At 49.6% G+C, this 13,054-nt stretch overlaps 1 protein-coding gene across 1 annotated transcript in view; it reads right to left on the bottom strand.

Annotated features, from left to right (window-relative positions):
* Positions 1–13,054, bottom strand: part of LOC124805001 (poly [ADP-ribose] polymerase tankyrase-1-like) — a 60,940-nt gene that overhangs the window by 26,794 nt on the left and 21,092 nt on the right. The gene's annotated exons all lie outside the window — the stretch shown is intronic.

A 13,054-nucleotide genomic window follows, 5' to 3' on the forward strand; every position in this document is an offset into this window, starting at 1 on the left:
TTTGGGAGCAAAATAACTGATGATGGTCGAAGTAGACAGGATATAAAATGCAGACTAACGTTGACAAGAAAAGCGTTTCTCAACAAGAGAAATTTCTTTACATACAGCATATATTTAAGTGTCTGGAAGCCTTTTCTGAAACTATTTGTATGATGTGTCGCTATGTATGGAAGTGCAACATGGACGATAAACAGTTTACACGAAAGGAGAATAGAAACTTTTGAAATGCGGTGCTACAGAAGAGCGGTGAAGATTAGATAGGTGGATCACGTAACTAATGAAGAAGTACTGAGTAGAATTGGGGAGAATAGGACTTTGTGACACGATTAGAAGAAAGGATCGGTTGGTAGGACACGTTCTGAGGCATCAAGGGATTACCAATTTAGTACTGAAACGTCCCCTTTCGAAAATTTTAATTTACTGTGCTGGTAAACCTCTTACGTTATTTGATTTTCAAACAGCTGAGCAAAAGTGAACGCACTCAGACACTTCTCTCTTTACTTATTCTGATCATCACTAAACTGACACACGATATTTTCAGTGCAACGCAATCTGACTTTCAATAATCCCTACAAAAGAATGGCCGTGACTAACAATAACCTATACCTTTCATGAATCACTTACCTCACAAAAATCTTCGTTACTCGAACTACTGAAATACAACGAGCGCCAATACTGTCAGCTAAATAAAACATTCTAACTACTGATACGCATAGTTAGCAAATAAAAGATTTTGATAGAGAACAAACAATGTATTTACCTTAATAGTGTTCAAAAGTCATTATATATATCAATTCATGACATCCAGTCTTAGAAATTTCGTTTTTCTGACGGACAATATTCCAGATCATCCGCTCTCAAAATTCTGCCATCTCTCTCCCCACATCCACCATTGCTGGCGGCTCACCTCCAACTGCGCAACGCTACGCGCTGTTCACATCCAAGTGGCCAACACTACAATGCCAACCAGGCACAGACTGGACACAGCACAGTCAGTGATTTTCATACAGAACGCTACGTGGCGTTACCAATATAAAAACCTAAAAAGCCCACTTACAGTATTGGAGGGAAGCTTGGAGGGGAAAAGTCGTAGAGGGAGGCCAACGGATGAATAGTGTGTTCATCGGTCAGTCAGATTCACAAGGATGTAGGTTGGAGTAGTTATTCGGAAATTAAGAGCTTTCACAGGATAGGGTAGCATGGAGAGATGCGTCAGTCCAGTTTTTGGAGAGAAGACCACAACACAATAGTAGTATTTCCCATATTGCTTTAACACTCCTAAATTCTCCTTGTATTTACGTACACAAACTATAATTTACTTGAATATGTATTACTCTGCTGTTAACAACCAGTCCTGTATGTTGTCATGCACGAGTTGGTTCAAACAGCTCATCGACCATTTGATAGTAAAGCCTTGTTGAGAAATGCTACCTCTGGTCAGACTGCAATACCTGAAATCTCCGTACAGGGCAACATCCAACGATATGTAGCACTGAATCTTTAGTCAGTTACTCACATATTTGTTTTGTTTTTGCTTTAGTGCGCAAGAAACAACTGGGGCCATTCGCGCCCAAGTCAAAACTACAGAACACGAAGACAGAGATGAGTTGAAAAACGACTATACGTCAGTCCCTATTGACATAATAGAAGACAGCTAAAAACAGACACGTGAAGACAGTCGAAAGCCCGTGCGTCATTTGCTAAAACGGCCGATAACTCAGATGACAAACCCAAGTGGGAACGTAAACGTAAACGGTTAAAAAATGGACATTCCATCGGGAAGTGGCGGGCAGTTAAAACTTGGACGCAATGTGTACAAAATGGTGGGGTATGGCCACTTATCAAATGACGATGCCTAAAAAGGAATTGCCAGCACGCAGCCTACTTAAAATGACCACCTCCCGGCAGGAGGGCCGAGGGTAGGTCGTCCGAGCCGGTGGGAGAGGCTTAATAATCCTGAGCTTATTCCCGCGAACGGAGGACCATTGGCGATGCCAAAGGAACACCACCTCCTGACAGAAGGCAACACAGAGATGATCGGAGGGAACAGAGGTACTCGTGGTCTGAGGTACGAGGACTGCAGCCTTGGCAGCAGCGTCAGCAGCTTAGTTTCCTGGCAGACCGACGTGACCAGGAAACCACAGAAGCATCACACTGGCTCTACCAAGTGTGAGCAAGTGACAGTTTTCCTGGACCCACTGCACTAAGAGATGGGCAGTGTGCAGTGCACATAGAATTTGAAGGACGCTGAGTGAGTCTGAGCAGAGAGCACAATTGAAAAGGCTGTGTCGCTGTATGTACTCCGTGAACTGATGCAAGGCGAAGAGATCGGCTGTAAATACTGAGAAGTTTGCCAGAAGCCGATATCGAAACAAACGTGTTGCGATGATCAAGGCACACATCCGACCCCACAGTCAGTCTGAGAGCCATCAGTGTATACGAAGGTATTATCGCGAAGTTCCATGTGGAGTTCGTGAAACTGAAGGCGATAGACCGAGGCTAGAGTAATGTACTGAAGGCCAAAGTTAACATGGGCCACTTCACGAAGCCAAGGTAGTGAAGGATTCACACCCACTGGGAAAGTTGCAGGCAGCGTGAAGTTAAGCCGCCATAGCAAGTGGCGAAAGCGGACTCCAGGAGGTAACAGAGAAGAGGGGCGCGCCCCATATTGGCGATCAAAGGAATCACCGAAGGCGGCATAGGATGGGTGTCCACGCATGGCAGACAAACGGCAGGAATATCTTTTGAGGAAAAAGTCACGGCAGTAGGGCAGTGGTAGATTAGCAGCTTAAGCATACAGACTCTCAACTGGGCTAGTCTACAAGGTGCCCGTGGCCGAATGGATAACATGGTGGTGGATAGTGTTGAGATGACGTACGAGGGATGGATGCGTAGACGCATAAATAAAGCACACAGTCGAGTTTCGAACGGACAAGGGACTGGTACAAATGGAGGAGGGTGGTTCGATCAGCACCCCAGGAAGTAACAATTAGGACTTATAGGTCACTGAGGAACCGAGTACTGTGGGATTCCAGGTACGTCACATGATCAAGACAGCGCTGAAGACGACGCTCAGTGAGACAGGTCCGTGAAGAACTGCAATAGATGGCAAAACCGTCAACAAAAAGGGAGCCGGAGATGCCCGGCAGGATACATGCTGTTTTAGTGTTAACGGCGATAGCAAAGAGGACGACGCACAAAGCGGAACCCTGAGGCGCACCATTTTCCTGGATAAAGGTGTCCGACATGGCAGAACCCACACACACCTTGAAAACACAGTCTTTTAAAAATGCCTGAAGGATATAGGGCAGATGGCCGCGGAAGCCCCACGTGTCAAGAGTGCGGAGGATTCCAGTTCTCCAGCAGGTGTCTTAGGCCTTCTCCAAACCGAAAAACAAGGCAATAGTCTGTGATTTCCACAGGAAACCATTCATGACATAGGTGGACAAAGTAACGAGATGGCCAACTGCAGATCCCCATGCTCGAAATCCACACTGTGCATTCGTCAGCAAACTGCTAGACTCGATCCAGCAGACCAGCTGGGCATGAATCACACGTTGCATCACCTTGCAAACGCAGCTCGTAAGAGACATGGGGCGGTAGCTGGAAGGCAGGTTTTTGTCCTTGCCGGGCTTAGGTATGGGAATGACAGTGGCTTCACGACAGCGTCTGGGAATGTGCCCTCTGCCCAGATGCAGTTGTACGTGTTAAGCAGAAAGTGCTTGCTCGCAAGAGAAAGGTGCTGCAACATGTGGATGGCGCCTGGCCCTGGGGAAGAGGATCGGGATGAACTGAGAGCTTGATCTAGCTCCCTCATAATAAAGGCGGCATTGTAGCACTCACGATTCAGAGAAGGGTATCGTCCTCACACTCATGATGTGGAGAAGGGAATGGAATCACCTGAGCCTCCTCCACTCGTTTCTGACGGAGAAAGGCAGGATGATAGTGTGAAGAGCTCGAAACGTCCTCAAACTGGTGGCCCAAGGTGTTAGAGATAGCAGTAGGGTCCACGATGACATCGTCAGCTACTGTCAGGCCAGAAAGTGGGAAATGGATCTTGGTCCCAGAGAGCCATCGGAGGTTGTCCCACACGACACAGGAAGGTGTGAAACTGTTAAAAGAACTAGTGTATGAAATCCAGTTGGCTCTCTTGCTTTCCCAAAGAACGCGATGACACTTTGCATGCATCTGTTTATAATGAATGTAGTTTGCCATCGTAGGATGGCGATCAAACACGAGGAGAGGACGTCACTGAGTGCGAATTGGGTCGCGGCATGCCTCAGGCCACCAAGCGACTGGGACACGATGTGGTAAAGAGGAAGTGCAGGAAATGGAATGTTCTGCAGGAGTAAGGATAACGTTTGTGCGATAGTCCACCTGATCATGACAACTGGGAAAAAAACGTTCTCTGTAGGTTGCCATGGAGGAGTAAAATTGCCAGTCATCCTTAGGAAGGTGCCATTTGGGCGTGCATGTGGAAGGGGTAGGAGTCAGCAAATGGATAGCACACAGGAAATGGTCGCTCGAGCAGGTGTCAGAGGGAATGGATCACTCAAGATGAGGGGCAAGCTGGGCAGTGCAAAAGTATAGGTTCAAATTGGAATAGGTGTGCCAGGAGTAAGGGGAAGTGGGTGCTCCTCTGTTAAGGTAGAAGAGGTTAAATTGATGAAGAAGGTCAGCCAAGAGGGCACCTCTCTGACAGGTCCTGGGAGAACCCAAAAGGGGATGATGCACATTAAAGTCACCAAGTAGCAAAAACGGTGGAGGTAGCTGCCTAATAAACTGAACTAAGTCTGCTCTGGTGACAGCGAATGATGGAGGGGCACAAATGGTACAGAGGGAAAAAGTCAGGCGGGGAAAGAAAAGACGAACTGCAACAGCTTGAAGACTGGTAGTCAGGGAGATGGGATGACTATGAATGTCATCCCGTATGAGCAGCATGAGATGGAATGCCGACCTCACGGGGATGTCAAAACGAACTGGAAAGATATGTGAAAGCTCAAAGCTGTCGTGAGGGCGCAGTTTCGTTTCCTGAAGACAGATAACAAGGGGATGCAGCGAAGCTAAAAGCAGCCATAAATCCTCTTTGTGGTACTGAAGGCAGCGAACGTTCTATTGGAGGAGACTCACAATGAGGAAGAGACATAGGTGTGTCATCTTGGCGGTTGCCGAGTGACAGACGGGGAAGAGTCGCTCCATGGGGTCCGCAGAAGCATCAGCATGCTTGTGTGGTCGGTCTGTGGTGTCCAACGCTGAAAAACGGTTGTTGGTGGGCACTGGCAACACAGAGGCCGGCCAGGCTAAGGTATCACGTGGCGACACCATCAAAGAGGATCTTCGAGTTGGTGAAGCAGAAGACATTTGCCTTTGGTGGACTTCTTCAATCCTTTCCGGTTGGAGGAAGACTCGGGTTTTGTTTGTCTGGAGGGATGGAGGAACTCTTCACAGGAGTACTCTCTCTGTCCTTTCCGGCCTACCAGTTGTGTAGTCGGTGGCTTCGCCCCTTGAGGCGAGAGTCTGACAGCTTGTTTCACAGTTGGACGGAGGGGATGGCGATGCTACCTTGACATTGGGCGATTTCACAATTTCAGAGCTGAATTGGAGGCCACTTGTCTGCGTGGCCATGTTCTTCATGGAACGAGGGGTAACAACGACAGAACTGTAGGCATCAGACAGGAGAACACAGGGTTTGCGACTAGCCAGTAACTTGTGAGCGACTGGGTAAGGCATTTTTTCCTTTACCAGGATCTCTTGAACTGCCCAGTCAAGATACATGGGACAATTCCAAGAGGAGGTGGCATGGCCATCATTGCAGTTGATACAGCGCGGAGAAGGAGCTGGACATGCCTTCATGTGACAAAGGTCACGGAGCAGGCAGGTCCGGGGACGGAGCCAAGGCGGTGCTGTACCCCAAGTTGTCAAGAAAGTTTTAGGAAAGCGGAAGGAAAGAGAATGGAGCAGTTGACGGAAGCGGACTCCTGGTGGTAGTAGGGAGGAAGGGCGGCCTGCATACCCTAAATCCAAGGAGGCGTCGAAAAAAATGCCATGGGCTGGATTAGCAGGCATGGAAGACAAATGGCTAGCATAACGACTTAGAAGGACAGCTCGCCGATTGGACAGCGGAGGTTCAGCAGTCTCAGCATAAAAGCTTTCCACAGGGCTGGTGTAAAAAGTTCGACACTAAAACGTAATCCACGGTGGTGGATAGAGTCGAGACGCCGAAGAATAGACGGCCGAGCAGAGGAGTAAACTATGCTTCCATAATCCAATTTCGAGCGCACTAAGGCGCGATAGAGGCGGAGAAGGACCACTCGGTCCGCTCCCCTGGAGGTACCATTCAGGACACGGAGGGTTTTGAGGGATCGCAGACAGCGAGCCGAAAGATAGGAAACGTGGGAGGACCAGCACAGTTTTCTGTCAAACATAAGACCCAAGAATTTAACGATGTCCGAAAACGGAAGGTTGACAGGTCCTAGATGTAAGGAAGGTGGAAGAAACTCCGTACGACGCCAAAAATTAACACAAACTGTCTTACTGGGAGAAAAGCGGAAGCCTGTTTCGATGCTCCAAGAGTGGAGGCGATCGAGACAGCATTGATGACGTCGTTCAAGAAGGCTCGTCCGTTGAGAGTTGTAGTAGATCGCAAAAATCGTCCACAAAGAGGGAGCCCGAGACATCAGGAAGGAGAAAATCCATAATTGGATTTATGGCAATGGCAAACAGTACAACACTTAGCACGGAGCCCTGAGGTACCCCGTTTTCTTGGGAGAAAGTACGGGAGAGAGTAGTGTTCACCCGCACTTTAAATGTGCGCTCTGCCATAAATTAGCGAAGAAAAAGGGCCAACCGACTGCGAAAGCCCCAAGAGAACAGTGTGCGGAGGATGCCTGTCCTCCAACAGGTATCGTATGCTCTCTCCAGATCAAAAAATATTGCTACTGTTTGGAGTTTCCGGAGAAAATTGTTCATGATATAAGTGTAGAGAGCAACAAGATGGTCAACTGCAGAACGATGCTTTCGGAAACCGCATTGGGCAGGTGTTAAAAAGACTGCGGGACTCCAGCCACCAAGCTAAACGGCAATTCACCATACGCTCCAAAACCTTACATACACTACTATTAAGAGAAATGGGGCGATAGCGAGAGGGGAGATGTTTGTCCTTTCCAGGTTTCGGAACAGAAACGACGATAGCTTCCCGCCATCGTCTGGGAATAGTACTGTCGGTCCAAATTCGATTATAAAGGCGAAGGAGATAACGCAGACTATGGTATGATAAATGCAGCAACATTTGGATGTGGATACCATCCGGTCCTGGGGTGGAGGAGCGAGAAGAAGAGAGTGCATGTTGGAGTTCCCGCATAGAGAAAACAGTGTTGTAGCTTTCGCGATTTTAAGAGGAGAAAGCAAGAGGTCGCACTTCCGCTGCACGTTTCTTCGGGAGAAACGCTGGCGGCTAATTTGAAGAGCTCCAAATCTCAGCAAAGTATTGACCCAATGAGTTAGAAATAGCGACGGGGTCCACTAATGTATCATACGCGACAGTGAGCCCAGAGACCGGGGAGAAACTAGGAGCGCCTGTAACCGTCGAATCCGACTCCAAACTTCCGAGGAGGGAGTGGAGGTGTTAAATGAGCTAGTAAGGAAGTCCCAGCTTGCCTTCTTGCTATCGCGGATGACGCGACGGCACGGCGCACGGAACTGCTTACAGCAGATACAGTTGGCCAAAGTAGGATGGTGTCTGAAAACGCGAAGAGCACGTCGCCGCTCACGTATTGCGTCACGGCTCGCCTCGTTCCACCAAGGAACTGGAGGGGCGCCGGGGCAATTCGGAGGTGCGAGGTATTGAACGTTCCGCAGCTGTAAGAATAACGTCGGTAATATGAGTGACCTCATCGTCGACGCTAGGAAAGTGACGGTCATCGAATGTCGCTAGAGACGAAAAAAGTGTCCAATCGGCTTGGGCAAACTTCCAGTGTCGCGGGCATATATGGCAGGTGTGGCTGCAATCGAAGGACACATGGAAAGTGGTCACTTGAGTGTGTATCAGCAAGGGCGAACCATTCGAAGCGCCGAGCTAGCGGAACAGTACCGACCGAAACGTCCAAATGAGAGAAATTTGTCGTGGAGGCAGACAAAAATGTAGGGTCCCCAGTGTTGAGACAAACAAGATCCGCTTGGTGGAAGACGTCTATCAATAGTGAGCCACACGGACAAGGATGTGGAGATCCCCAAAGCGGGTGGTGGGCATTGAAGTCCCAAACCAGCAAATAGGGGGGTTGAAGCTGACCAAGAAGATGAAGGAGATCAGCTCGTGCCATTGGTGTGGACGATGGAATGTATACAGTAGAAGAGAGAAGGTGTATCCAGAAAGGGAGAGATGGACAGCGATGGCTTGGAAGGAAGTATTTAAGGGGATTGGGTGATAATGAAGTGTATCATGGAGAAGAATCATGAGTCCTTCATGTGCTGGAGTGCCTTCAATAGAGGGGAGATCAAATCGGACTGACTGAAAATGGGGGAAAACAAAGCAGTCGTGCGGATGCAGCTTTGTTTCCTGAAGACAGAAGATGACCGGCGAGTAGGATCGTAAGAGGATCGACAATTCATCCCCGATTGGCTCGAATGCCGTGTATATTCCAATGGATAATGGATATAGGGTGGCAGAAAATGGAAGAATGTGACCAAGGTTGCTCTCAACTCAACGACAGCTCAGAGCTTGCGACTGACAGCGTGGAACGGCAGTCAGCCGAAGGCAGAAGATCCTGATCCATAGGTTTTTCAGGAGCAGCTCCTGCCACCAGCGATCGGCCGGTTGATCGGCCGCCAGCAGTGCGCCTCGGCGACACAGAAGACGGCCGAGGGCGGCTACCGCCAGGTGGTGCTGTAGATGAGACGTGCCGTGGCGGAGAAGGAGAGGAACTGGGTTTCTTATTAGCCTTCTTGGAAACAGGATGTTTAGATGGAGGAGGAACTGATGGTTGTGAATTTGGGGTACGTAAAAATCTTCGCGTGTAGGCTCCTTTTTGGAAGTCCGGGTGTCTGACTATTGTGCTCGAGATTTAGCAGAACCCGATGAAGGGTGAGCCTTAGAGTGAGCAGGCACAAAACATACTCCCAGAGGGGAGAAAGGGAAGGAAAGTGGCGGAGGTGAGGGGAGGGGGCGAAGATGGGGGATGGGTTGGTTGGTTGGTTGTTTGAGGTTAAAGGGACCAAACAGCAAGGTCATCAGTCCCTTGTTTCAAATAGACTCCATTCTGCTAACGGGACATCTCAGTATAGTCAGAAAAATAAAACGGATAAAGGGGAAACGTAAAAGGGCAGTCACGTTGTCATTAGTAAAAACAAATGAGGGAAGTTGGCAAGAGAACGAACCCAACACTATGCTGAAGCAGCATAGGCAAGACCACCTGTGACTTAAAAGGTACAACTGCTATAATGCAGAAAGTACGTACGGGAATAGAAAAACTAACCAAGCCTGAAAAAGAAGGGGTAAAAACAGAGTAAAAGGGAAAGAAAAGAGGATTTCGGTCAGGGAGGTGAATCGGGAATCTCTGAACACTGCCTACAGTGGGAGACACCCAAACACTCACCGCCCTGCCCCAACACCAGAGGGAGATTAAAAACTTTAAAACTGAGAATAAAAACCACTCTCCCGGAGGAAACCTAGAACCAGAGAGACCATCCGGGAATCGTCAGCCAACATCAAAGGTAAAGTGTGGGGGAGTCTGTACTTAGCACGCAGAGCCAAAAGAAGGGGGCACTCAACCAAAATGTGGGCCACTGACTGGAAGGCTCCACAACCACATAGCGGGGGTGGCTCATCACGCAAAAGGAAACCATGGGTCAGCCTGGTATGGCCAATGTGGAGACGACACAGTGTTGTCGAGTCCTTGCGGGAGAGGCTAAAGGAAGAACGCCATGGGCCTGGATTCACCTTAATGGCACGAAGTTTATTAGACAGTGGAGTAGCCTCCCAAGAATTGGCCCATGACTGTGCAAAGTGAGATTTGATGTGAAGCCGTAAATCCGCTGCAGGAGGGGTTACAGAAAATGGGGGGTAAGTAACTGCTCCCCCAGCCAAACGATCAGCGAGCTCATTACCCGGGATACCCACATGGCCCGGGACCCATAGGAAGTCAATGGAACAAGCAGCACGGTGAAGATCAGCGAGATGGTCATGGATGGCAGAGACCAAGGGATGGCGCGAAAAACACCGGTCAATAGCAAGAAGGCCACTCATCGAGTCCGTACATAACAAAACGCGGTTGTGTTGGGATTGTTTAATAAAGGTAGGGGCCCGGGAAATTGCCATCAATTCCGCAGTAAACACCCCACATGAGGGTGGCAGTAGATGATTTTCCGTTCCAACAAAGGACGTGAAGGCATACCCAACATGATCAGCAGATTTAGAGCCATCAGTGTAAAAAACAACAGCATCCCGAAACTCCCATAAAATTTGGCGGAAAAAGGAACGGAACACCACCGGGGGGATGGAATCTTTCGGACCGCGGCGGAGATCCATCCGAATTCGAGGCCGAGGAACTAACCAAGGAGGGGTGGAGGGGAGGGAGCGAGGAAGACAGGACAAAGAAGGAAGCCGAAAATCACGGTTAAGAGACGCAAGGCGCAGCCCAACCGGTAAACCCGCCCGAGGGCGGGAGTCAGGCGGGCGACGTTCATGGTCTGGGAATAGGATAGAATAGGAAGGATGAGCGGGAGAAGAACGGATAGTAAGGGCATAAGACACCAGAAGCTGGGACCGCCGAACAGAAAGGGGGGGGATCCCAGCTTCAACCAGGAGACTATCAACAGGGCTAGTAGGGAAGGCACTGGTGGCCAAACGGATACCACGATGGTGGACTGGATCCAGCACGTGCAGCGTGGAAGGAGCAGCTGAACCATAAACTTGACAACCATAGTCCAAACGTGACAGAACTAGAGCACGATAAAGACGGAGGAGGAGGGAACGGTCCGCACCCCAGGAGGAGTGGGCAAGGAAGCGAAGGACATTGAGTTTACGGAAACAACCTACCTTCAGGAGTCTGATATGGGGCAGCCAAGTGAGCTTGTTGTCGAAAAGAAGACCTAGGAAACGAAACTGTGGAACCACAGGCAATCTTTGTGCAGCGAGATAGAGCTCTGGATCAGGGTGGACCGTAGTACGGCGACAGAAGTGGACCACCCGCGATTTTAAAGGAGAGAATTGAAACCCGTGTGAGAGGGTCCATGCAGAGGCACGCCGTATAGCCACCTGGAGCTGCCGTTCTGCAGATGGCATCGAGGAGGAACTAACCCAAATGCAGAAATCATCCACATACAGGGCAGGGGCAACCAAGGGACCGACAGAGGCCACAAGTCCATCGATAGCAATGAGGAAAAGAAGGACACTCAAGACAGAACCCTGTGGGATGCCCGTCTCCTGGGTCCGTGGAGAACTAAAAGCAGTACCAACTCGAACTCTGAATGACCGATGGATCAGGAACTGGCGGATAAAAATCGGGAGTGGGCCCCGAAGACCCCACTGATGAAGGGTTAGGAAGATGTGATGGCGCCAGGCCGTGTCATAGGCCTTGCGAAGGTCAAAAAACACTGCAACCAAATGGCGGCGCTGGGAAAAAGCCTGCCGAACTGCGGATTCCAAGCGAAGCAAATGATCGATTGGAGATCGTCCCTCTCGAAAGCCACACTGGTAAGGGGACAATAGATCCCGAGATTCGAGGACCCAAGTGAGCCGACGGGCTACCAGCCGTTCAAGTAACTTACAACCAACATTGGTCAAACTAATCGGCCGATAGCTGTCAGCAGATAGGGGGTTCTGACCAGGCTTAAGGACAGGAACCACAATGCTATCCCTCCACTGAGAAGGGAAGTCACCCTGGAGCCAGATACGGTTAAACACCCGAAGAAGATGGTGCCATTATGGAGCACTGAGATGTTGAAGCAGCTGGTTATGAATGGAATCTGGGCCAGGGGCCGTATCATGAGAAGAAGATAGAGCAGAAAGAAATTCCCATTCAGTGAAAGGTTCGTTGTAAGATTCTGACTCACAAGTGCTGAAACATAAGGTGACAGCTTCAGCCTGCTGTGTTTGATGAAGGAAAGCAGCTGGATAGGAGGCCGACGCTGATGCCACTGCAAAATGGGTCGCAAGATGTTCTGCGAGAACTAATGGGTCCGTACAAATGCCATCTGGGAGGTGAAGGCCTGGGAGGGTGGACTGCCGATGGCAACCTTGGAGAGAGCGAAGTGTAGCCCATACCCGTGACAGAGGGACAGTGGAACCAAGGGAAGAAACGAATCGTTCCCAACATATCCGCTTGCTCTGTTTGATTAAATAACGGGCTTTAGCGCGAAGGCGCTTAAAGGTAGAAAGGCTGGCTACAGATGGGTGCCTCTTAAAGTGTTGCAAAGCTCGACGGCGATCACGGATGGCAATGGCAATGGCCGTACTCCACCACGGGACTTGCCGACGACGAAATTGTCCACATGAGCGCGGGACAGCAAGGTTAGCAGCGCGAACAATCGCGTCAGACACGTCACGTAGGACGTCATCAATACAACCCGACAAAGAGGGAGAAAACTCGACCTGTGCAGTATATAGAGGCCAATCGGCGCGGTGGAAAGACCAACGAGGTAACCTGTCCATCGGGGAGCGGGAAGGGAGCGTGATAATCAACGGGAAATGGTCACTATCACAAAGGTCGTCGTGTGGCGACCAGTGTAATGAAGGGAGGAGAGAGGGAGAAGAAAGAGAAAGATCAATGGCAGAAAAGGTACCATGACCAGCACTGAAATGAGTAGGGGAGCCATCATTAAGAAGGCACAGGTCGTGGTCTGCAATAAATTGGTCTATAAGAAGACCTCGTCTAGATGGAAAGGCACTGCCCCACAAAGGATGATGAGCATTAAAATCCCCAAGGAGGAGGAAGGGAGGAGGAAGTTGCTGAAGAAGGGTGGTTAAGGCAGCAGGTGTAAGAGTCCTGTCAGGAGGGAGATAAAGATTGCATACTGTGACTGCAGAGTCTAAGTGGACCCTAACAGCAACCGCTTCCAA

This window comes from Schistocerca piceifrons, chromosome 7 (genome assembly GCF_021461385.2).
Source record: "Schistocerca piceifrons isolate TAMUIC-IGC-003096 chromosome 7, iqSchPice1.1, whole genome shotgun sequence".
NCBI classification, from domain to species: domain Eukaryota; kingdom Metazoa; phylum Arthropoda; class Insecta; order Orthoptera; family Acrididae; genus Schistocerca; species Schistocerca piceifrons.